The sequence below is a fragment of the Ambystoma mexicanum genome, chromosome 3p, assembly GCF_040938575.1.
Source record: "Ambystoma mexicanum isolate Mex_15411 chromosome 3p, UKY_AmexF1_1, whole genome shotgun sequence".
NCBI classification, from domain to species: domain Eukaryota; kingdom Metazoa; phylum Chordata; class Amphibia; order Caudata; family Ambystomatidae; genus Ambystoma; species Ambystoma mexicanum.
The window spans coordinates 1,084,459,598-1,084,485,374 of record NC_090925.1 but is presented as its reverse complement, the minus strand read 5'-3'; the positions used below and the strand labels follow the sequence as shown (position 1 = coordinate 1,084,485,374).

General features: G+C 47.3%; 1 protein-coding gene across 4 annotated transcripts in view; it reads left to right on the top strand.

Annotated features, from left to right (window-relative positions):
* Positions 1-25,777, top strand: part of RBM27 (RNA binding motif protein 27) — a 1,859,884-nt gene that overhangs the window by 97,076 nt on the left and 1,737,031 nt on the right. The gene's annotated exons all lie outside the window — the stretch shown is intronic.

Below are 25,777 nucleotides of genomic sequence, written 5' to 3'. Positions count from 1 at the left end.
ACACGTATCAAACGTTTCATTATTTGTCGCCAGTTTCACATGCAAAAGCATTTATATGGTTTCATAACAAGTTAACACAGCAACAAACTTTAAACTTTCTTCACTTAGCAGGCAGCGCATGATATCGTTCATTGCATTATTCTTTGCAAGTGGCGTGGGTCTCGTGCGCCTTATCTATTGACAGCTTTTGGGTTTCAATTTGAATCGGTGCCGCTAACCTTCGACTTTTATTTACATCAATTTTTAATAACTCCATGATAACATATAGACTCTCATGGGGGTTTATCATCCGAGGGGTGGAACATGTCCTAAACCAGTGATTTCCAAGCTTTGTAAGTGTCATTTGCATTCTTCTCATATCTGGTGACCACCCCACCCCACACTCTGGTTTCTGCTTCTGCCTAGCGGTCAAATTCTTTAAGCCATTGTGTGTATTGCGGGCTCCTGGCCGATTTCCAAGCCATTGCTATGGCCCTTTTAGCCAATATGCATGCCATGTCCATAAACTTTACCACATGTTTGTATTTACTGTCTCTCAGGTGTGTACCCAATAGGCATTCTTTCAGGGTCCAGTCATATTGTTTAATCCCAGCCTTTTTACAGGCCTGCTCAATTTGTGACCAAAACCTTTGCAGGTGCGTGCACCCCCAGAACATGTGCATCAGTCCTGCTCCTTCTGTACCACACCAGGGGAACAGTGAATGTACATTGGTGCTGAATTTGGCTATCTTAAGAGGCGTTGTATAGGTGCGGTATAACATATAAGCTGAATTAGTCTAAAGCGGGAGTTCCTAGACACCTCACGGGGATACATCCAACACCCTTTCCCACTCTTTACGTTATGGCTACAAGTCCACCTCCCAGTTTTCTTTCAGTGCTGCGCTCCTGGGGTTAGGCCTGTCTATAAGTAGGCCGTAGAGCCTGGACACCGGTTTCTAACAATCACACAGGCTATGAGTGACGGTACCTCAGGCCACTCTGTCCACACCTCTCTCGCTGCCCTCCTAACCCTCTGGTACCACAAGAATTGCCCCTTTGGCAGCCCTTCTTTCTCTAGTAATGTACCAAATTCCCTGAAGACACCATCCATGTACAGATCGTCCCAGGTGTAGATACCCCATCTCTCCCAGTGTCTCACCACTGCCAGGTCTATTTTGTCCCTGCAAACATCTGCTGCAATTGGAATCTCAGGTGAGTAGGGACGTTTAAGCTTCAACAGTGTCAAGGTCCTGTGCCACACTTTCCACCCCAGTGTCCCAATCGTAGGCGTGCCAAGCACTGCAGTGGCAGCCATAATGCTTCCTTTAGGTGTTCCGGCACCACTTACTGTCATAGCAGTACTGTTTCCGAAGTGGCCTCGTCTGATAGCCATCTAGTTGCAAAACTAAGTTGAGTTGCCAAGTAGTACCTTTCCAAATCCGATAGCTGCCTCCCCCACCCTACCCCACCCCACCCCACCCTGCTGTATGGTAAGCATAGTGTTGTAAGGGTTTATGGTCAATCCATCGGTTTCAAATGCATTGAAATGTATTTCCATTGATGCAAAAGCATCAAATGCCTTTCCATCGAAATGCTATCCTTACATGTAAAAGTGGATTTCCATTTAAACTAGTCCATCGAATTTCTAAATGGACAGGTTTAGATGGATATGCACTTCTAATGTAAAAAAACAGTATTTTGGGGCATTTTTTTGTAAAGTTAAAACATTACATGGAGCTGTCCAGTGCTGAAATCTGCAGAAGATTTTAGCACTGGCCAGCTTAATGTAACATTTTCCCCCACCCCACCCCCCCCCCCCAACTCCCAAAACACCACCACTAACCCAACTGAAACCCTAAACCTAATTCTAACCCTTGCCCTACACCTTAACCTAACCCTAATTCTAGCACTTGCGCCAACCCCAACCCTAAATCTATCCTTTGCTCTTCCCCTTGCACTAACCCTAAATCTACCCCTTCCCCTTACCCTACCCCATACCCTAACCCTGATTTTAAAATAAAAAAAATCCATTGAATTAAAATCAATGAAAAGTCATTTCGATGGAAATGCTTTTCGTTCGATATAATTCAATGGTAATGTATTGGATGAAACCGATTTCGATGGAACGACCAGATACTGTTGTAAGTGATAGCTTATGGCGCGTTGAAGGAGGCCTGAGTGATTTACGTTAGTGAAATAGTACAAGAATCTTGTAAAAATTATCATTTTTGTGATGGCATCCCTCCCCAACAGACAGCGGTAGTTTGGCCCAAAATGCAATGGATTTTCTTAAGCCCTTCACCACAGCTGCCGTGTTACTCATATGCATTTTCCCTGGTGTGTGCCTGATGTTCACCCCTAAGTAGCTAAATGATTCCAGTTGCCACTCGAGTCCCACTCTTGGTGCTTCATCTACACTTTTCCCTCTCAGACCAGCCAGCGGAAATATGCAGGACTTCGCTCTGCTGAACCAAATTCCAGATACCTTCACATAAATTTCCAGCACCGCCAGTATCAGTAGTATCTTGCGGTGCAGATCCCTCAGGTAGAACAGTACATCATCTGCATAAAGCGATGATGGTGGACTCCCCCACCCATATGCCCGCCTCCGGGAATTATTTTCTCTGATAAATTGATATTGGCTAGCCCTATCACACATCATGGGGGACAGTGGACATCCCTGCCTGGTTCGCTGTTCTATGTCCGAGGCCGATGTCACCAACCTCCCAGATTTGTCCCTCGCCACTGGGGCTGTGTACAATATCTTTATCCATTTGATAAACTGTTCTCCCAACCCAAACGCTCTCAATACTGCAAGAAGCCATTCCCAGTATAAGGAATCGACCGCTTTTATCACGTCTAGAGAAATGATTGCATATTGTGCCTGTGAGTCTACTGTTTGTGCCACAACGGGATGAAACCGCTCTGATCCCCATTATTAATTCCCCAATCACCTTGGAGGGCCATTTGGCCAAAATAGTCGTTAATATCTTAACTTTGTAATTTAACATTGCGAACGGCCGGTATGAATCTCATTAATCAGTGTGCTTCCCTGGCTTGGGGATCGGGATCACTAGGGTTTCCCTCATGCTTGCCGGAAGTACCTCTTTTTCATAGACTTCCTTAAACACTTCATGTAGTACTGGGGTCAGTACCGATGCATACACCTTATAGAACTCTGGGGGGAGGAGGGGAGTCCATCACTCCCAGGAGTCTTGCTAGTGGCTAGCGATTTTTATTGCCTCGCCTATTTCTTCAACCAATATGGTTTGTTCCAGCGCGTCGCGTCGTGACTCGCCTAGTCTGGGCAATCCATCTCTTCCAGAGTGCCTAGTATATCCTCCTGGGGTACCAAGTCATCGTGCTTATACAGCTGGTAGTAGAATTCAGTGAAAGTATCATTAATTCCCTGCTGTGTACCTTGCCCCCCTCATCTGTAAGTTCTGTGGTTAAATGTCTTGGGTGTTCCCTCTTGCACAGCCATGACGGCATCCTACTCGGCTTATCTCCCTCCGCATATGCTCTAGCAGTTTTAACCGCATAATCAAATTTCGACAGCTGCTCCCAGGCATCCTGGCAGTTTTCTTATAGCTTCAGCAAGGTCTAGCTCCTCCTCTGTTACCCAGTGTTCTGGCTTCCATCCTTCCAATATCTTCCTCCCTCCTTTACAGTTCCACCCTCATTGTCTTTCGGATACCTCCCGCACTAGCAATAACCTCCCCTCTCACCACTACTATTGAGGTGCGATGGGATACCATGATTGGGGAAGTACGAATTGACTATGCATACCTCTATTTGTTCTATGTGACCTCGTAATATCAGACACCTCCCGTCTGCTCCAGCCTCTATCCCCAGCAACCGGAAGGGTGTAGCAGGTCTTATCCATGTGAAAACCCCACAAGCATATTTGGAGTATGCCACTCCATACCCCTGCCCCCCAGCACTAGGATTTAACTTTGTTTCTGTGCAGCTATGTACCCATCCCCCCTATGTTCCATATTAGTATCTTGATGTTAGCTGCCATGGTTGTTTGTGATGGTTTCCCTTCATTCCCTCGCTGCCTCCCCCCTCCACCGCATCCCCATCCGGATAACCTCTCCACATCTACCCCTATTGCCTGACAGTGCGCACCCGACTGCCCCCGTCCAACTGCCATCCAGAATGACCATTCCCAATCAGTTACCTTTCCACGGAAGAATATAAAACTGTCCAAACAACAAAGAGCAAACCTTTGCGCCCAGCTGCTGACTCGTACGCGCAGCGCTCGGGCGCCCCTGCAACGCCATGACCCATCCAGCAACCGGTCGACTCTAGCTTTTGCATGTGTTGGACCTATGGGCCCAAGGTAGGCAGCCAGACGCCGCCCCCGTCCAAATTGTATTTTTGTTAGAGTGGTTACCCTCCGTGTTATCTCCGTTTCAGCATATCCTGATAACCAGTGCAGCAAATGTCCCAGCCTCCCCACCCTCTCAGTGGGGTTATCGCTCATGTGACCGCTTCATCTCCCTTATCCAGATTGTTGTGCTCCAGCCACATAGTCGCGGCTGCTGGAGTCTCAAGGAAGACAGGACGGCCTGTGTAGATCACTTTAAGCCGAGACGGGTACATAAGCATATATTTGTTGTTTAATTGTCGGAGCCTGGCTTTAATTGGCACAAACAAGTTTTTGACACTTTAGACTGTTGGTGTGTAGTCCAGATATATAGCTATTGTAGAGCTTTCCTGCCGTATCTCACCTCCTTCTCGGGAGTATTTTAGTATGACTTCCCTGTCCTGAATGTTTAGGATCTTTGCAATGATTGGGCGAGGGTGCGGTCCCGGCAGGGGTCGTTTTATGCAGGGACCTGTGGGCCCTCTCAACCGCAGATCCTTGCGCGAGTTTGCCAGCACAGACTCCTTGTAGTAAGTTTCCACAAATTCTGTACGGTTCGGGCCCTCTAGCCCCTCAAGAATTCCCAGTAGTCAAACATTGTTTTGTCGGGCCCGCCCTTCTGCATCTTTTGAGTGCGATTCCAGGACAGTGTTTCTCCTCTCCAACTCCTTCAGTCTTGTCTCCAGCTCTTTCGTGGTCGCAGCGGTCTCTTTTAAGCTGCTTTGACCTCTTCAATTTTCGTGTCAATAAATGTTTGCAGCGCTGCAATAGTCGCTAACACTTGCTCATCCTTGCTACCAGTTTCCGATGCCTGCGTTGTACTCTGTATTTCGGCATCTCCCTGTGTTGCTTCACGAGCTTTGGTTGCATTGTGAAACAAGTCCATGATTGTACCTTCCTTTTCTCTTCCCTTTGGATGGGGACATGCCCTTGTGTTTGCTGGTGTACCCCTTTTCCTCTGTGACAGCAGTCCGCTTTTCTACCTGCGTATGGCTTCTTAAGCTGCAGTACTTATCGCTTACTGTCTGCACGCAAGGAGCTGATTTTGTTGACTGCACCATTTTGACATTTTTGTTCACCGTTTGGTTGTGCCTTTAGCGCTGGCTCAGTGTCGCTCCTTGCAGTATTTGGTAGGTGCTTGCCCTTTGCCGCGCTCAACAGTAGTAGGCTCTTCTGGCTTATAGGTGCATCAGCATCCGTGTCGCAGTTAGCTGCCCCGTTTATGGTACAATTAGTACTTGTATTCGCCCCTCAGTGCGCCCTCTTCGACTGCTCCTGTAGTCGCAGTGCCTTGCTTAGTGTAGTGCTCTTCGGTTGGGGCTGGATGTCTCACAGCCGGGCACACCACTCTTTGCACACTCCTCTGGCAATTGCCCCCCTCCTCAGCCTCCAGTTTGCCCCACAGTGCCACTTTTAGAGAGAGCTCGGTGTGGAACACTGACTATCGCCTCGTAGCAGGCAGGGCCGTGCGCCTAGGGATACAAGTTTTTCCACCCAACCAGCAGTATGACGCAGCCAATCTGTGTCATCCCCCAGCGTCTCCTCACTGCTTTGTGTTTCCCAGTGGCGAGTTGGAAATCCAACAATGTTCTATCTAGGCCTCTTCAGGGCAACGGATTGCCACCAGTATCCTATCCTCAAGTGTGCACCCCCAGCTACTGTCATCAGCTTATGAGGTTCATATACATTGGAGTACACAACTTATGGGCATTGCACCGGGCCCACTGTGCAGCTGCAGGCGGTCTGCCAGTGTTTACATGTCCTTGGCCAGCTTCCATCGATTGTCACCCTCGCTTGCATTGCATGGTTGCACCGTGTATTATGGTGCAAAGTTCCTGGCCTCGTTGATTTGGTTACTTGTGGGCGCCACCAACGCAGTACAGCCGTGTTTCCCATGTAGTCTCCGCTCCATAATAGCAGGCTCTTGTGGTCGCTCACTCGGATTGCGGGTCTCCAGGTGTGTGCGCTGATCTAGCACTCCTAGGAAAGGAGGGGCTCACCGTCTCGAGGGCCGATTCCGCCTGCTTTTCACCATTGCAGCGGCGACCGGTGCCTGGAACTGCGCAGAAATAGCTTTGCTTCTTCAGCCACTTTCTATGCAAGAGTCCATTTGCCTCCGGGGGCTCCCGCTATGCATTCCAGTACCAGATGAGTTGTAGGGTGCTACAGTAACCCCACGCCGCGCTCTCACGTGTCAGTGGGCCAGTGCCGTACTACAATAGACCTGCCCCATTGGGCACCAAGGCAAAGCAATGTGGGTTATTGATGTTATCCGGCCCGCTGCTCTTATGTTTTCCCCTATCTTCAGGCTCCGCCAAGGTCCGGGCACCTAGGTCCGCGTTGCATGCTTCACCACGCGGCACCGTCCACCATCTTGACTCGTTCAGGGGGACTGTAGCTTCGGCAGCGTCTCCAGCCTCAGTAAGGCAACACATTCTTCCACAGGGAGGTGGGGGTGCCTTTCCCACACCTTTTTGGTCTCTTCAGCTTCTGGTTGGCACCACCACTCCGCGTGCGTGATCATGCCAGGATCAAGATGGGAGCTCCGTCTCAGGACTTCCTCACTCCATGTGGCCAGGCCACCGCCCCCCCCCCCCCCGTGGAATCTTTGGAACACAGAATATCTGAGGAGGAATCCTGGGATTGGCTGGCCAGAACTCTGGCCTCGCAAGATTAAAAAAAATAGAACGGCTGTCATAAAACAGAAAGGGAGCTGCAGATTGGCTACTGAAACTCTAGAGGGGTTCCTGCACCTGTTTCAATCTATGGACCCAGGATTACCTGCCCTAGATGTTCTGTGCCTACAGGAATGCTGGTTAAGAGACTCCGTACCTAGATGGTTGTATGAGCTTCCTGAATAAAGCGACAAAAGAAAGGAGCGGAAGACCTACCTCAGGTCTTCTTACGCTGATCAAAAAAAAAAACATTCCTGAGAAAGTGACTACAGTTATACACCTTAATCCCTTGCTACAAATCATTGTAATCTGCCAGCAAGTCTATGAGAATTCCAAAGAAGGGAGCATGATAATCTTTAACCTATATTGGAATGTGAAAGCAACAGACGGCAAGCATCTTCCAGACTTGGTTACAAAATGATCAGAGTTGGATAACCCCCGAATTAATAAAATGTGGAGACTTGAATATCGATGGGTAGATGACAAGCTTCACTGAAGTGAAGGAATGAAATGAAGCATAGTAGAAAAAGCACACAGGACTCTACGATGACTAGATGAAATGAAGTGCAGAAACATGTTTATGGTGAATGGTCAAGTAAAAGGAGACCAACCTGCATCCAAATCATGGTACTCCGGAGGTCTTAGCACTACGTTGGACTACTTCTTTGTAGATGAAACAACCTTCCATAAAGTAAAGTCACTAAAAGTAATGTGCAACGAACTTGGTGACAAGCGGCCATTGATATTATTCTATACTTGGCCGCCTCCTATTTATCCAGGAATGGAGATCGGGTCACGCTGGTAATGTAAAGTTCTGCTCGAGACTAGAGGGAATTGGCTAAAGATGGATGCAAGATCATTACCAGCACTTGGGTCCGACTCTAGTTCTTGCTCTTCTCCATCTCTATCTCTACCTGTGGTGTTCACCAGGGGTCTAACCTCTCTCCCTGGCTGTTCAACCAATACCTGGCACTTCTTGCCCACTGCATTGCCGCGCTCTGCCCCCAACTTCCAGTGCTATGTGGATGACACTCAGCTCATTTTCAGGCTACCCTCAGACACCGCTTCTCACGCTCTCATCTCGGACTGCCTGTCTGCCATCCAGGAGTGGTGTGCCGCCAACAATCCCTGCCTGAATGCTTCTCTGCCTGAATACCAGCAAGACTGAGATTCTCCTCATCGGCACACCCTCGCCCTCTTTTCCCGTCACTCTCTGGCCGGCCTCTCTTGGCCCTCTCCCTGCTCCCACCACTTACCCATCTCCCTTGCACTTGCCACCTGCTGGCCGTACTTTATTTTGTTATTTATTCTATTATCCCATGTATTGCACTGTCCCCTTCCCCGTCCCCCCCTGTGCTTTCTCCCTTCACACTTCCCATGCACTTGCGCGATCTGAGTGACACTAGGCCTAGTAGGATCGTTGTCTGTCTTCCCTCTGTTCCCCCTCCCTTGCCCCGTCGCGCCTTGAAACACCTGTGTATAGGTGTGTTATAAATGCTTTATATCATATATCACTATCTGTGCGCATGACAGACTGGAGTGCTAGTGCAGAAAATGGAGTGGAGTATGAATCCTGTTTAATGTTGTTTAAAAACACGTAATGGCCTTGGGGAAAGGGGATGACAAAGATGAAACATCGATATGACAAAGAAGTAAGAGACAAACGTCAATTACTAAAGGAATTGAGATTACTAAAGGTGGTACCCCTTATTTCAAGGTTGGCCAAGAAGAAAGAGCAAAAGCGGAGATATGGGAACTGGTTAAAGTCTCATAGAAGGACTATGTACCAAAACGATGGCGAATAAATGTTGCATGCCATTAACAAAAACCTGAGTCAAATATGGACCCTTCTCAGTGGAAAAGAATGCGACATAGGTGCGCAGAAATTAATCCCTATTCAAGAAGACGACTGGGTTGACCATGTCAAGCCACTATATGGGCAGAAAAGCACAAAAATGTGCATCATGGAAGAGCCACCCTCAAATAATACACCATGGGGAATAAACATAGAAAGAGAAGAGATGAGAAACCTCATCGCCAAAGTCGGCTCATCAAGAGCCCGCCGGACCCGACAGGTTGTCAAACTCAACACTCAAATTGGCACCTGATATGGACAGATTTCTGTGTAGAACTGTTTCAAAGAATAAAGCAGCAAAGAAAAATCCCTGCATCTTGGAAAAAGGCAGTAGTTATACTAATTTATAGGAAAGGAGACCGAAATGATCCCAAAAACTACTGCCCAATTTCCCTCCTAGATGTTTTAAGCCAAGTCTTTGCTGGAATCTTCCTTAAAAGACTAAAAGAGAGGGTAATGGAACAAAAAACTATGACCAAAGACAAACTGGATTTATAAATAATGTAGACTGCGGCTTGAACCTCCTTTTTTAATAATAATAATAATTTGGCATTTATATAGCGCTACGAACCCTCAGTTATCTGAGCGCTGCTTATTATTACCCACGGGGTGTGGTGCTAATTTATCGACCGCGGAAGGATGAAAGCCTGAGTTTGGCCCCGCCGGGATTCGAACCTGCGTTGGCAGACTCTGCACCGATGTCAAAGCGAGCGCTCTACTCGCTGTGCCACTTGATCAGCTTCTTAAAAAGAAAGATCTTGAAAGCAAATTAACAACTGTACGTGGCGTGCATGGATATGGAGGCAGCTTTTGACAGTGTGGACAGAGATGGTCTATGGACCTTGCAAATCTGTTTAGATCATCAAGGAAACCTATCCAAAGAAATGTAAAACTGTAGAGGCCTGAAACAAGGATGCCCCCTGGCAGCCATCCTTCATAACTTTTTCATAAATTATATGAAGGCTGTTTTGGAACCAATAAGATCATTTTTACCAAAGATAAACTGAACAGCAGTGGGGCACTTGTTATATGCAGACGATTTAGTCCCGTGGGACCTCACACCAGTAGGTCTCCTGAGAAAGCTAGATGCTTTACAGGCCTATGCAGTAAGAAACGGGTTAAGGATCAACATAGGGAAATCAAAATCCAAGAGCAAAGACAAAAATAGCCTTCACTTGGTCCTGACAAACTAAGTACAACAACTGCAACAAGATATTTGGGAATCATGATCAGGTCAGAGCGAGGAGACACTCCCTGGAAGGAAAGCCCATTGCTGAAAACTACTTGCAGCCCAAGGCCTAGTAATAAGAAAAAAGATGTTAAATTCTCTCTGCAACCCTCGATCGCATTTTATAACCAGAAGGTGGTCCCAGCCTTATCATACTCTGGAGAAGCAGGTCTGAAAAGCAGGTCTGAACTTTCCAATTTTTCTCAAAATTCTTTCGGAAAGTAAGTATTGGAAGTGATCTTCCAAAAGCAGTTCCTATTGGAGTGATAAGACCCGAGTTGGGCCTCTACTCACTATATGTTCGAATTCAGTGGAGATCCTTGATGACATTTCGAAAGGTAATACCCCGACTGCTCACCACAATGTAGAATAATCGAGATCAAAGACGAAGGCATGTCCTGGCCGTTAAATCAATGGAGGGATGCATGCTTTATTAGCTAATTTAGGCTTACCAGTTAAACTTTGTGCGATAACCCAAAGAAGGTAGTAGCCTTGCTGGCAGCGGATTGGCCTGTTTCTGAAGCAAAACGATTGGAATCTAAACACCACACCCTGTCTAGAATCCTTACCGGTCTGGCAAATATTACTCCTGAATACCTCTGAAAATTCCCTTGTTCGAAGTATCAAGACTTGATTTTGAGATTCCACTTAAATATACTAAGGACTAATGAAGTGCTGTTTAAACTGAATAAAGTCCACGGCCTGAACGCCAAAGCATGGTGGGAAACCCTCTATGGGGGTCAAACTAACGCGGCACCAAGATGGGATTTTCGGTAATAAAGGAGCGCAGGTACAGAAAGATCCTACCCAAAAATGGGATGGAGCTCTGTAGTGGAATGGAATCCGAAGCACAGGAAAGACCAATTTATGGTAATTTGGGAGCCAGAGTGTATCGGGCCAAGAGATGGTCTCAATGAAGTATAAACGAGAGGGAAGGATGGTCAAGAGGAGGAAGGACTGAAGTAAAGATGATTTTTGGGTGGATTAGGAAAGTGTCTCGTTTCACGTTGAAATATGAAATAGGATGTGCACATTGAGAACGTTGCACCATCTCTCGGCCTTGGAAGACAAGGATTTTATGAAAAGCAAAGGTTTGTAAAATAACTGTGTGCTTAATAAATAAATTAAAAACATATGTAATATGCTCTGTGAATTTTTTGTCTGCAATGTTTAATAAATAAAAGGTGTGATCCTCTGGTTTGTACGTTTATTTTTTGCGGAGGGTGCGGGGGGTTGGATGATGGTGTCATCTTGCATGGCAGTGTTCTGGGGGCTCTTGGCAATGCAATGGATAGCCGTAGCTCTAAGTGGTGCAGGAATTGAGCTTGCCCTAAAATAAGTCTGGGTGAAAGCATTGTCTTGTCTTGTTAGAAGGGTGCACTGACCCTTTCGAGGCATAGATGATGCTTTGGGTTGCACAGTTCATTCAATATTTTAATCTGGTGTGTGGTTGGCAGCCTGCTTGTGTACGTCCCTTTTGTGGGAACTGGTAAAGCCTTGTGGCCAAAGTTGAAGGTAATAATTAGTGCATAGTTGGGTCTGGTATTGTCCAGCCCAGGATTTGTGCAACACAATCTAAATATTGAACTTATTGGAATAGTCAATCAAAAACAATATAATGTACCTGGCACTATTGCTGGTAATGGAGCCATGTAGCAATGTTGCTCAGCGTCTCCATCCTATACCCTGCGATGCGACGGATTGCGGCTGCTTAGAAACAGTTTGTTACTCCACTCGTAGTCATAACTGATCACAGGCACAAGTGTTACATTTGGGAGCGTTTTTCAAAGTAATTATGGGGTATGACTGGGAAACGCCAATCGAAGAGTAGCAAGGTTTTTACAACCCCAGGTAAGCTAAACCAATCGTCCAAATAGCATGGACCAAGCAGTATGGTTGAGCCAAGGGGGAAGGTGTGCTCTTGTGTAGTACAGGTAACACTTTGCAGTAATAGTAATTAAAAAAGAGGTAGTACACATCACTAATTCATTACAGTACTACACTAAGGTGCACTTAACATTTTGTATTTCTGAGACTTGTGGATCTTTTTGGAGTAGCATAGGCCGACATCTAGTGGTTGGTGCAGAGTATTACATTATTTGTTTTCCATTTCGAAAAGGAAGGTTGACTGGGTGTGTGTCAATGCTATCCCTATTATGACGTGTGCTCTACCCATGATACCTGAAGTGTAGAAGTCTTCCGAAGATTGGGGGGGAAAAAAGAATTTTCACCGCCATTGCATTTTCTCATACTTCAGTTAGTTGTAAGCATGTGCTGGAGTTACAAGCATTACTTTAAATATAATTTGTATAACCCTTTTTGTGTCCTTAATTCAGTGCTCAACGAACCACAAACGGCACACAACGGCTGCAGACATTAGCACTTGACTGCCTTCACAGTAGGGAGCGTGGTTGCCCATCTGTAGTTTAGGAGAATGTCTTTACACACTTGTCCCTTAATAGTTACAATCTCGTTGTCACCCAGCTTCGATCATAGAAAACACACATTTCAAATTCTGTCCCACGTTTTTGTGGCACGACGCATACACAAGGTGTGGTAAAATTGCCTCCCTAAAGACCACAAGGTAGAGCAATGTCTGTCTTTTAAGCCAAAGACATTAAAATAACAGCAATTGAAACACTGCGTGACTTTTGCGATGCAAGCGGCGGCATCGTCGTAATAACCCACTGGGGCGGAGGAATCCGAGCCGGTACAGGACAGCGTCGGCACCACTTCGGATGCCGAAGATAATCAAGATCAGGAAACTGCAAGTTCTGATCCCCAGCTCTGGATGGCAGACCACAAGCGCTGCTATGGAGGCTCCCTCTGTCGACAAGGCTACCCATGGTAAAGCATCACACATCACCGTTTCAGCACATCCAGCTGGGATGCTGAGCAAACACAAACGCGTCTCTCGAGATGAACCCATTTTGCCCCCCTGAGTCAGAACTGACTCATTTGTTGAAAATGTCATACTGCAGCAGAGAAGGGTTCCTCCGTGCTCAGCTTTGCAAAAGACATCTTTGAATTTAACGTACTTGATGCACAATCCAATGACTATCTCTACGCCGTCCATTTCCACAAGTAAGGATGTTAAAGAGGTACATAAACAAAATCTCAGTGGCTGAATCTGTCAGTTTTTGACACCTAGTAAACACACAGTTCATCCACTACCAGTGATGCTCTTAAATGAAAAAGGGATGCACACACCGGTGCAGGATAAAGATTTTTTTTTTCTTCTTTTCCACCTCTACACTCGCCTACAAGTGGGTCAGGGGCATGGACCAAAGAAAAGTCTGAGGTCACTATGGTGAAAGTCGCTTCCTTTATGGAGTTTTCAGAAAAACACCCTTTTAGAATACAAGACCCTTTTTTAGAGGCAGAGACTCATTTAGAAGGGGTAATTACAGAGCCCACAGCACATGTGAAGAACTAGTGGAAACTTAGATTTTTATTGATGTGGACGAAGATGATTTTGCTGAAAATAATACAGGTACTGATTTAGCAGACCTCCCTGCACCCTCACCAGATAGTAGTGATGGTGATGGTGATGATGATGATGATCCTCATCATCGTCATCTATGGACGACCATCGTATATAATCTGCTTAAAAGGGTCGCAAATGATTTTAAAATGGAGACCCGAGAGTTGAGGAGGACACAGATTTTGTGGATGATATCCCTAACGGAAAGAAGCGGGTTAGTCAACACATACCGCTTCCAAAGTATGTCAAGAGACGGTTAGACTTGTCTCTAGCGACACCAGGGTTTAAAAAGCCTGTTAATCCACATATTGGAAAAAAAATGTAAACCGCCATCTACAAGACCCCCTGTTCATCAGGGGGTCAATTTAAAGATGGATTCTCTAGTTGTCACCAATACGTCAAAGGGCAGGAACACCTTTGGCAACATTTGAAGCCCCACCTATATAGCTAACAATACTGTGCGTCATGGCTGGTTATAATGGAGCACAGTGGGACAACATGGAAGAGCTGGTTAATACCGCTCCAGAGCCCCGTAAATCGAAATGCTTGAAACACTAGCAAAAGGCATGCAAACTGCTAATGCAGTCCTTAAAAGCATCCTAGAAGCTGCAGAAACGAAGGGTAGAGTTATTGCCTAAGAATTCTGGAACAAGAGGCATGTTTGGCTTCAAAATTCAGGTTTCAGGTTAGAAACTCAGGAAACTTTATCAAATATGCCTATTGGGTAGAATTTCCATCTTGTGTGATATTCTCCTCACCTGGTGAGTCCTCCAGCACTTTCTGCTATACTGTTGTTTTTACTCTCATGAGTGAGTGGGAATCTTTTTCCTCTCAACGTTATTTTTTTTATTTTGTACTCTTGGGTTTATTTTGGTGGAGTAACTTTCCTCCATCTTTTTCCATGACATCTGTAATTTCTATTGTAGCACAAAGCACCTTTGTGCAGTGTTACTGGAAGCTCCTTGAGCTTCCCTCTTTGGCTTTATTTGTATTCCTTGCAAGAACTACTGTACCCATGGATAGGAGGGTACTTTTAATCCTACCTAGACTTTTCTTGAAAGCCCAGCACCCCTCAGCTTTTGTGGAGTGCTGGGGGACATCTTGTCTCCCTGTTTTCCCTTCTCCTGTAACTTTTTGGTTACAGATACAATTCCATCTGAGTGGCAGTGGATACCTTTTCGTACCAGGTTTTTGAAACGTACAACGCAAGCTGCATTCACAGCTGCGGTAAGAATCATGTGGGACATCATTGATTCAAAATGGTTCCCGTCTTTTTTTTTTTGCCAACCCATGATGGTTTGTTCTTTCTTGGGCCGCCTTCTGGCGTGCTGGCTTGGGGAGGGCCTTGTAGGTCTTTGTCACAATACACAAAAACAAAGTGGCCCTAGGAACACTCGTCTAAATACGTTATAAGTTCTTTGTCAACCAACCAATTGAACTGCCAGCTTTCTTTTAAAATCCTCAACTTTCTGAGGAAGGGGCACTGCAAACATTGTTTTGAAGGGCAGTCGTGTACTTCCTCAACAAAACTAGCAAACGGAGCAATTCTTTGTTTCCTTAGCAGCTTGCAGAGAAGAGGATCCTGTCTCAAAGGCAACGATCTATACATGGATGGGAAGATGCATACAGCAGTGTTGCGTGTTTTCAAACAAGACGTTGCCGTTTACAACTAAAGCACACTCCACACATGGGCTAACGTGCCCCTAGAGCTATCCTCAGAGCAGCCACTCAGAGTTCAGTATACACTTTCAGACAACATTGTATTGACACACAATCCAGAAATGATTCACTGGTGGGACAAGATCTGATCAAACATTTGTGTCTCGGTTCCTTCTACCAAATCCAACTTCTTCTGGTACTGGTTGCTAGTCTATGCAAAGCATGTGATTCTAAACGGATCCACAAGCCACCGAAGACAAATATTACATAACTATAATCATCTTTCATATGCTTGTATCTGCTTAGATTCACATGCGCCCACCCAGCCCCACCTCGTTGGGAGTAGAAGGCCCCATAGATAACAGGTTTTTATGTGAGGGTTTTTTAAACAATTCTCCACTCAAATTTCACTATATACGCCACACATTTTCGGATTAGAAAAATAATCGGAGGACCTTGACGCATGATATATCATGGGTACAGTACAAGTCACAGTAGGGATATCACTACAAGAACACCTAGTCGATGTCCTTCTTCGAAACTGAAAATAAACCATGTAATATTCTGCATCAACCATTAGATGTCGGCAAAGCATGTGACTAAGCAGATACAAGCATCAGAAAGATGATTACAGGTATGTAATGTTTGTATGTATACACACACATACATATATTTGACAAAGCTGGGTAACCCACTGTGGCTTATACACTACAGGATTACAAGTGGCTATTAAATCATAAAATGTCTTCGCCAAGCAGTGCTAGATGTTAACACAAATCGGAACATGGGCCTTACTCTTCTAAGGCACCATATACACCTAGTCTTCAGAACACCAGCCCTAGCCTACGGAGTCTCTGATCGTCTTTGTGTGTATCGAAAAGGTTCCTGAGAGTCCAAGGTAAGTAGCCTAGGAGAGTTTTGTTGGGGAGGGAAATGCAAGACCATGAAGGCAGTTAGTGCAGAGCAAACGTATTAAGCAAAAACGGGACTTCGGGTACTGAAGTACAGTTGCAGAGTTGTGAGAAACGGTTGCCATGATGAAGGTCCAAGAGGTTGACCCCCAGAAGTATAGACCCAGACAACAATGAGTTTGAAATTGACGTTTGATGAGCAGGAGCTCAAACCAGCTCCTAGGTGTCCTGCATCACCCTGTAGACTGGTAGCTCCTTGTTCCCCCGCGGCAGCTCGTGAGATGTTCCTTTAACTTGTCCATTTTGTATGAACCATTATGTTTAAATGTATTTGGATGTGTTCTATTTCTTCTTTATGAACATTCTCAAATACTCAAAGTTAATGTCACACTTACATGTTTGGAAAGCACCAATTGGCCCTAGGAGCCAAAAGTAGCTTCTCGTTGTTGTTGTTGGATTCAAGCTAACCAGGCTTTCCTCGGCTAGAATCTGTCCCAGACCACACTATCACTGAGGTTACTTGCCTCACCGTTCTGGTAGTTGTGCAGGGTTACCGGGTCATGGGTGATCACCAGTTGTTCCTTGATTCCACTGGAGACCTCAAAGTTCACGAGGTTGGGAGGGGGAAGACGTTAGATTTGGTACCATCCGGAAGTGGAGACTGTCAGAGAACTTGACCCCCGTCACAGTCAGCAGGCGCACAGCAGCTGACTTTGTGCTGACCTTCACAAGAAGAGGAGCCTTTTGGGAGTCCAGAGTGTTTCCAGTGTTGCAGCTGAGCTCTCAAATGCCCATTTGGCCAGACTGAAGCTCTTGCAACAAGCTACAGCTGGATCAAGAACTTGTGAAAGAATGCAAAGAGGCCTGTTCCAATGACCGAAAACAAGAGATGAATCTCGAGCTGGACAGCTGTGGGTTGTCCCAGCAGTCCAAGGGTGATGTCCTTACCTCTCAATTTTGCTCTGTGGGGAGGGGGTGCAGTTGGCTGGGCCAATGCTGGTTCAAGCAGGTGTCCTCCTGTGTCCCTTGGTCCTGTGTTCTTCAGATCCCGTTAGCTCCAATGGTCGACTCTGTTCCTGTGACCAGCTCATCTCCTTATATCCAGAATTCTTTCTGGGGACCTAAGATGTGGAATAGGATTTTCCCATTCCTGGCCTTCCACCCCCTCATCTGCCACTTGCGTCCACTTAGCAGCCATACCCATACCAGCTTCCTGCACAAATGCCAGACATTCTTGCCACCATCAGACTCCCGAGACGCTCTAGAACAGAAGATTGATATCTGGTTTGATGTCTCACTTATCAGACATAACTTTCCAAGGAATGTGGAGCAAGTGACTGGCAATGAAATGAAGCTGTCATTATTGGACAACAGTAATAACTAAAGGCACAGGTAACTACTTAAGTACCTGAAAAGATGCAAGACCTTAAGAGGAGAGTGAATGATGCAGATGCACGGTTCCATCAAAGTACTGAAAGTGGCGGAACTGGGAGACCGAGTAGGGTCATGATTGTGACCATTGAGAATTTCCTTCAAAAAGAAGTGGATGCCTCTAGATCCTCACCACTCAAGATTTTAACATGCGGTTTGGTGTGCTTTAACCTGTCCCCTTCTGCCTCTCCCCAACCTCTCATAGACCAGATGTTGAATTTCTATGACAAAAGCCATCCTGAAGCACTTAATATCTGGGAACATCAAATGTGGTTAATGCTGATCTCACCATGTTCCTTGAATACACTGAAGCTGTTCAAGTAACTTGAAACTCTTGCGATACTGTGAAATAATCATGCCATCAAATAGATGTAGTTCTATCCATTGCTACTTCAGGTCGTTTATAACCAGCACACTTTTTCTCCAAATCTCCTGGTCCAATGTAAGAATGGATTGAATCTCCGGGCCTGCACAATGCACTCCTTGCCATTGAACAGAGGAATGGGTGCCCAGTCTTTGATGATCTGCCTCCTGTGAAAATGATGTGCACTCTGCTGTAGCCCTGTAATGTGACAATCATCAAACTCCACTTTCAGCCAAGAATCGGACACCTATGAAAATACCCTGTTAAACCACAAACCAAGTGATGCTCCTGTGCTAAAAGGACACATACAAAAATTGACATCTGGGCCTTTCTGTTCCACCTACTGTTTGGTTGCACATCTACCCTTCAAAAAGTCTAATGAACATATCCTGCACAGGCTGCTCGGGCTAGGTTTTTTCAGAATTGAAGGTTCAGTTTGTACTATACTTTGATCACCTGCTTGCAAGTAAAGTTCCCGTACCTTCTGTTGCCAAAAACATTAACCTTTTTATAAACCGTATTGTTGACCATGCCACTCTTTGCTCAGGCTTGGCAGTCAGAATTAATATTCTGCAGTTTGACCTAGCAGTGCAAAGCATATATGGCTGGGTAAGTTACCCACCAGTCTTCCACGATTGCCCGAGCACACTCCCGACCCCCTTGTGCAGCCAACATTACATTCTCTTGCTGACAAATGGCCCAACCCTCTTGTAGCTGTTCACTGCCTTGTTCTTCTGCTTCCCTCAGCATAGTCCCTCCCCCTCCCCCTAAACCCCATGATTATAAAAAACCTTGTTACTTCCTGAAGCTAGGTATGTGCTGAATAAATACCCTAATAATAACCCCTAATAATAATTCTGTACTTGCGTGCAGTTCTCACTCTCTTTGAAACTAATAATCCCAACACATTAGGACCTAGCCTCCTCCTCCCTTTGCAGAACCATGCTGAAACTAACAGGACTGTAATGCATCCAATCTTTTACAAACCATTTCTACCTAGCATCTCTCCCGGCCAGTGTTTGTAGCATCTACTTCCTGCTTTTCAATTCCGTCCTCTTGCCATCTTGTTCTTCCTTCCGCTTTTAAGGGCATCATTGATCCTTATACGATGGGTCAAAAGTGGCTAGACCCTGACAGAGGTAGCAAGGATTCTCAATTGGTAGCTATTTGGAGATGTTGTGACACCTTTTGATAGGATCCACTTCTCATCAGTTCACAGTAATCCTAAACTGGACTACATTTTCAAGCAAGGGCTGTACTTGCACAAATTTGGTATATTGCAATACTCTTAATTATTTCTGATTGTTCTCCACTGGGTTGTAAACTATGCCTGCTTAGGCCTAAAGAAAGAAATGTTTCACTTCAAAGACAATTTAAAGTTCGTTTGGTAGGAGGGGAAAGCATTAAAGGTAGTGATAAGAGGTGACGGTCTCGCTGAATGCTGAAATTTGAAAATTGCTACTTGACAAACTTTGCAAGTGTGAAGAGGGCAAATCGTTTATCTACATGTACAGACCAAATGCCCACTCAGTCCCTTATCTAGATTGGATAATGTAGACCCCTTGGAGGCCCTACATAGGTGTGAAACATGACACTTGTGATGAATATGATAAATCTGACACTGACTCCCTCAGGGAAAGTCTTTCGCCATGTGACCAGGAAAGGGCAGAAGTTACCTTGACTCCAACCCTGGTGGTGGCTATTTGTGGGAACACCCATGGGGGAGACCATCCTCAGGAGAGTGGAGGCAGTTTACCATGGAAAATAACCCCACCCCCCCACCCAAAGGGACTGTTAATAATAATAATGCTCTTGTCAGTCTCATACCTGTATGGCATATTGTGCAATCAAAAACATGGAAAGTCATTGTCTTCCATGAATGAACTGGGACGAGGAATAGGGCAAGAGCAGTGCAGAGACGCATACCGTGAAGTTCAAAAGCTACGGCAAGACTGAAAGATGGAGGATCTCATTTTCTGATGCGGTTCGGGAAGCAGACTAGTTGTGGCGTGTAGCAAAGCAGAAGAACGGTTGGGAAAACGTCATCAGGAGAGACTTTAGGCAGGGAGGACGGCATCACAATACACAGAGCAGCTCCAATGTGAACGCCATGGTGGTCAGAAGACCGGAGAGTGCTGGAGTCGCCGACACGAATAGAAGGAAGACCGCTTCAGCGAACACCACCCGCAGAGGACACCGAAGCACCTGAAACTACTGGTGGGCACAGGCAAGCAAAGGGTGACAGTGGTGCGCTTTGCTCCGTGAATTGCACAGCGAGTGAGAAGTGAGGGCTCAGTTCACAGAACGTGAACAAGGAGCTGTAACATTTAAGAAAGCAGTTGTATCAAGCAAGACCTTGGGAAAACCAGGGAATCCCGAACAGTGGAAGTAGTGAACAAGAACATGCATAGACAGCAGCCAACAGGAAAGGGGCAATAACCCAATATTGGCGGAAGGACTATGAAGTTTGGAAAACCCCTGGCAGGAGAGTATACCAGATATGTGTAGAAAATGTGTGTAAAGTATACTACAAGTAAACTTTTTTTTTTTTTTTTTTTTTAACTTTTCTTTATTGGCAAGAAGTAGCAACTGGTACGGCACAATTTGCACGAATGACACACAATTCATGTTGAAGCGTGAATGACAAAACGCAGGTTCTACAGAAGGTCACATGCAATCCAACAACAGTTAATTACAATAGAGGCATGTATCATGCAGATCGGTCCGCCTCCTGATCAGGAGAGGGAGGGGATGACAAGAGCGCAAGGTCCACCTTGCGGTTCAAGTAACTACAGAACTCAGTCCATATGTTTTTAGGGCGAGCATTGCTAGGCAGCAAGTTAATATAGTCATCTTCACAGGATTGTGTCCAGGTGAGGGCCTTCAGCCACATTTCTAGGGAAGGGGGAGGGGGGGATCTGCGCTTCCAGCATTGCAGAATGCATTTCTTGGCCACAATTGCTGCCACATTCAGAAACCTAGCTTCCCGTTTCGCTTCCGCCCCCTCCCAAAGCCCAAACAGAAGAGACAGAGGTTCCGGGCCTACACAGAACCCCACCACCTCGGAGAGGGTTTCAAGCACAGCATTCCAGAACGGGGCCAGTGCCCCACAAAACCAGAACATGTGTGCGTGGTCCGCTTCAGTAGATCTACATCTTGGACAGGGGTGGGGATTGATCCAGGGCAAATTTCCCAATCGCGTAAGGAGTGCAGTATAGGCAATTGAGCAGCTTGTATTGAATACATCTAACTCTGGAATTAAGAGAAACCTTGCGAGTATGCATACACATTTTGGTCCACATCATCAGTGATGTCTAATCCCAGATCCCGGCTCCAGGCATCGAGTGGGGGGTGGGGGGGTTCGGCAGCGCGCGCCATCAACATTTTATACAAGGAGGATACAATGCCCCTACCACCAGCGGAATTGGCTATATTGCTGTAAAATGATTTCGGGAGTATCCCGCAAACGAATCCCCCTGCGCATGTGATTGTTACGTACACTGTCGGCCATGGGCTCGATGGCCATCGCGAACAGCAAGGGAGACAATGGGCAGCCCTGTCGTGTCCCTCTATGGAGGGAGAAGGGAGCTGACAGGTGAGAGTTGACTAGGACTCTGGCCACAGGGTTAGCGTATAACAATTTAATGCAGGACATCATGTACGGGCCAATCCCCATCTTCTCCAGTACCGCCCACAAATATTGCCACGAGACCATGTCGAACGCTTTTTGGGCGTCCAGCGTCGCGGCCACCGCATTGGCTCGGGGGTCGATTCTAGAGATTACGTTAAATAGTCGCCGAATGTTTAAGGCAGTGGAACGGGCAGGGACAAAACCGCTCTGGTCTGGGTGAATCAGATATTTCATGATGGGGAGGAACCTATTTGCTATGATTTTGGCGAAGATTTTGGTATCGGTATTTATGAGGGAGAGGGGTCTATAAGAGCCACACTCATCCAGAGGCTTACCCGGTTTGGGAAGCACCGTAATAACAGCCTCGTGCAAGGAACAGGGGAGGGTAGTAAGACGCAACGACTCCTCCCAGACCTCGTGCAGGCGCGGAGCAAGAAGGGCGACATGTTCCTGATGGAACTCGACGGTCAGGCCATCTGGACCAGGGGCTTTACCCTTAGGTATGGCCGAAATGACAGCGGTGATCTCCTAAAGGGTGAAGGGAGCATCTAATTGTTCTTTGGTGGCTAGAGATATGAGGGACATTGGGATGCGGTCTAGGAGGTCATCGAGATCTCGCGGACTGTGGTCTGGTTGCTGGGCATGAAGGGTTGTATAGAAATCTGCAAAGGTCTCAAGAATGGGTCTGTCAGACCATTGTCGCACTCCACCACTATCAATGATACTATCAATTCGAGCTCTGCCTCCCTCGGCCCGGGCGAGGCGGGCAAGAGTACGGCCTGGCCTCTCTCCTTCACCATACTTCCGGGCTGCAATGGGACGGGCGAGGTATCTTATTTCGCTGTGGGTGAAGGACTCTAACGTGTCTAGTTCATTTCTAATCTGTGCCAGTTTGGGCGGAGAGGGGGCGGCCGCATACTCGCGCTCTAGCTCCCAGAGTCTGGACTCACAACGGCGCAGAGAGTTTCTAATGTCCTTCAGGACCCGAGCCTCCCTGGAGATGCAAATGCTCCTGATGAAAACCTTAAAGGCATCCCACCTCACCCCATCCGTTGTATTGTGGCGTTTGTTATTATCAAAAAAACGAGGTGATATCTGCAAGGGTGTCAGCCTTGAAGACTATATCATGTAGTGCGTCTGACTTAAACCGCCAGTGAGAGTGCCGAGGGAGGGTCGGGCTCAAGGCAATGTCTAACGTGATCGGAGAGTGTGCGAGGCAGGATCTGTGTGGTACGTATTTTGCCCATGAGCCCCGCAGAGAGAAGGAAAAGGTGGATTCTGGAATGACTGTCATGGACGGAAGAGTAAAATGTAAACTGTTTTGACTTTGGGTGGAGTGCTCTCCAGGCATCCACCAGACCGGTAGTGAGCATGTGTGCATGGAGGCGGCAAGCAGCCCTAGAGTGTTCTAGGTGCAACACCGGATCTGTCCAAGTCGGAGTCGAGGATGAGATTCATGGCCCCCCCCCCCGCAGATGATGGGAACCCCAACATAGCCAAGTAGAATGTCAAGGATGTAGTCGGAAAACTCGGGTGCATCTATGCATGGGGCATATGTGTTGACCAGGAGGTATTCTGTATTAGCGAGGAAACGGTGGAGGATCACATATCTACCCTGGACATCTATATGGCTGGTGCGAAGGGAGAACTGCAAGGATTTGTGAATCAAGATGAGGACCCCTCTGGATTGTGAAGAGAACACAGTGGAATATCTGCTGGGGCCCCATGACGGGGCAAGAGACGACGATAATTGTGTGCGAGGGCGTGAGTTTCCTGACCCCCGTGCCTCTGGGCGTAGGCCGTGATCCTGCGTGCCTTCGTGAAGTTGCTGAGCCCTCTGATATTCCAAGACATCAGCCTAATAGCCATTCAGTAGCAATTTAGGGGGGATCCGAGTAGTGTGTGTCATATTTTGTCGAGCTGGTGCCGGCAACTTGTACAGCTGCCAGCTGTGTCATACCAAAAGCTACCACTGTCTCACCGTTTTTATTGTTAAAACATCCCCCAACAACACCACCCCCCTGCCTCACTGCCACCCCCAACACAGCAGTGCCCAAAAACCCACCCAATGTCTCATGTCTTTTGTGCCAAGCCCAACGGGGCTGGACCAGCCTCCAAACCAAACATGGGAGCAACCAATGAACTAAACAAGCCGAACTCGGCGTTGCAACTGCCGCGGGGGAGCTGCTGCCGTGAGCCCGATTAAGATTATAGAACGGTGAAATACACCAAATACCGTACAGCGGCGGCATAGTTAAACTTTAGAGGAGACAACACAGTAGGGCACAGTGAGCATGGGCTGTAGGAATAAAGGATCCCAGTGTAAGTGCAATATACCATCAACCATACAGCTGTGACCCATGTTACGATTCATGAGATTTCAATGAGTTACGACAATAAGAGAGAGCATAAGGGAAAGAATACATGAGAATACGGGGAAAATGCAAATGACAGGTGTGGTATTGGCACCACAATAATTCGAGTAGCGGGTGCATGGCAAGCCGGCTCAACCCTCATCCACGGGGTCTCCCTCAGGGCCTGGGACAGGAATTTGGGACTCGATGAATTTCACCGCTTCCTCAGAGACAGTGAAAAAGTACAGTTTATTACGATGGGTGAGCTTCAGCCTTGCAGGGAACAACATGGCATATTCCACCTTCCTCTCTCGGAGCATTTTTTTCACAGCATTGAATTGTCTGCGCTCCATTTGGACGTTGACAGAGAAGTCAGGAAAAATGCGGATAGTCTGGGACTCAAGTCTCAGTTCACCTTTCTCCCGGGCAAGCCGTAGAATGTGCTCTCCATCTCTGAAGCTAAGAACCTTAGCTATAATTGGTCTGGGGAAGTCGCCCGGCTTGGGGCGTGGGGCCAGTGAACGATGGGCGCGCTCAATGGTAAAGAAAGGGGAAAGTTGAGGATCACCTAGGAGGTCTCTAAGAAGGGTCTCGACTGCCAGTTCCATTTTGCCTTTGAGGGCTGTCTCAGGAACCCCCACTATGCGGATATTATTCCTACAGGATCTGGACTCCAAATCATCGCACTTCGCCTTGACCTGCTTCATATCTTGCACCAATTCAGAGACCATATTCTGGAGCGTGTACCTCGTCCTCAGTGGCCCCAATTCTGGTCTCGGCCTCCATCAGCCTAGTGCCATGCTGATCCAATTTGGTGCGTAGTGAGGCAACATTTGCATTTATGTCATCTTAATTTTTCATGAAATGACGCAAAGTTTTTGGCCATAGACTCCATGATTGACGTAAGATCCGGCTGAGAACATGAGGATACATCCGGGTCGTCTTGAAGAAGGGCAGCCCCAGCCTGGTCTTGCTTGGCAAGCGATTTGGCAAACTTGTCCATTGCTCCAGCCTTGTTGGCCCCACGTGCTTTGCCGGACATTTTGGGGGGGGGCTTCGAGAACAGTAAAGGGTGTATCGTTGAAGGACAGAAGAAGGGACCAGGGGGTTTATGGAGGGACTAGGTCCAAATCAACGATGGGGCGGCATCCGCCTAGCAGGGAGGAGGCAGGAACACCACCAACAGGCGTGTTATAGGGCGGTAAGCCCGCTCTGAGGGGCAAGCGAAGAGTCCCAGGGGCAGTGTAATCTTGGGGGGGGGGGGGGGGAGACAGTATCTTGCAGCGCCCGCCTCTGAGCCAGGAGGGTCTAGGCAGAGGTGGCCAGTGATGAAGGGCAGCGCTGTCAAGGGGGCATGATGCTCCCGGGGCGTAGCAAGTAGGTGCGCAGGCTGGGGAGAGGAGAGGAGAGTAGTAGACGCCCAGGGTGGCACCAGCACCGGGTGAGTGGTCCAGGGGGAAGCCCGGTGTGCGTGGGGGTCGCTATCCTGCGTGGAGTGGAGCAGGCACAGCCCGAGGATGTGGCAGACAAGATGGGCTGATTGGGGGAGCTGGTCGCTACACAATCTCCTCACCTCAGGACTCCGCAGAACGAAGTGTGTGTAGCAGTTCGGGTAGTAGCAGGCCTCCAATCTGCAGCAGCGGATCCGGGCTGGAGCGGGGCCCAAAGCAGCAGCAGGATCCCATAGCCAGGAGGCCACAGCACGGCCGCCAGTCACGGCCGTCCCACGGGTCCCGCGAAGTCGGCGGCGGAGCCGCGAGGGAAAAGTGCTGGGCTGATGTCAGTGCGGGGGCCGCTCTAGCAGCCCCCGCCGTATTCTTGAGTGATGCCTCAC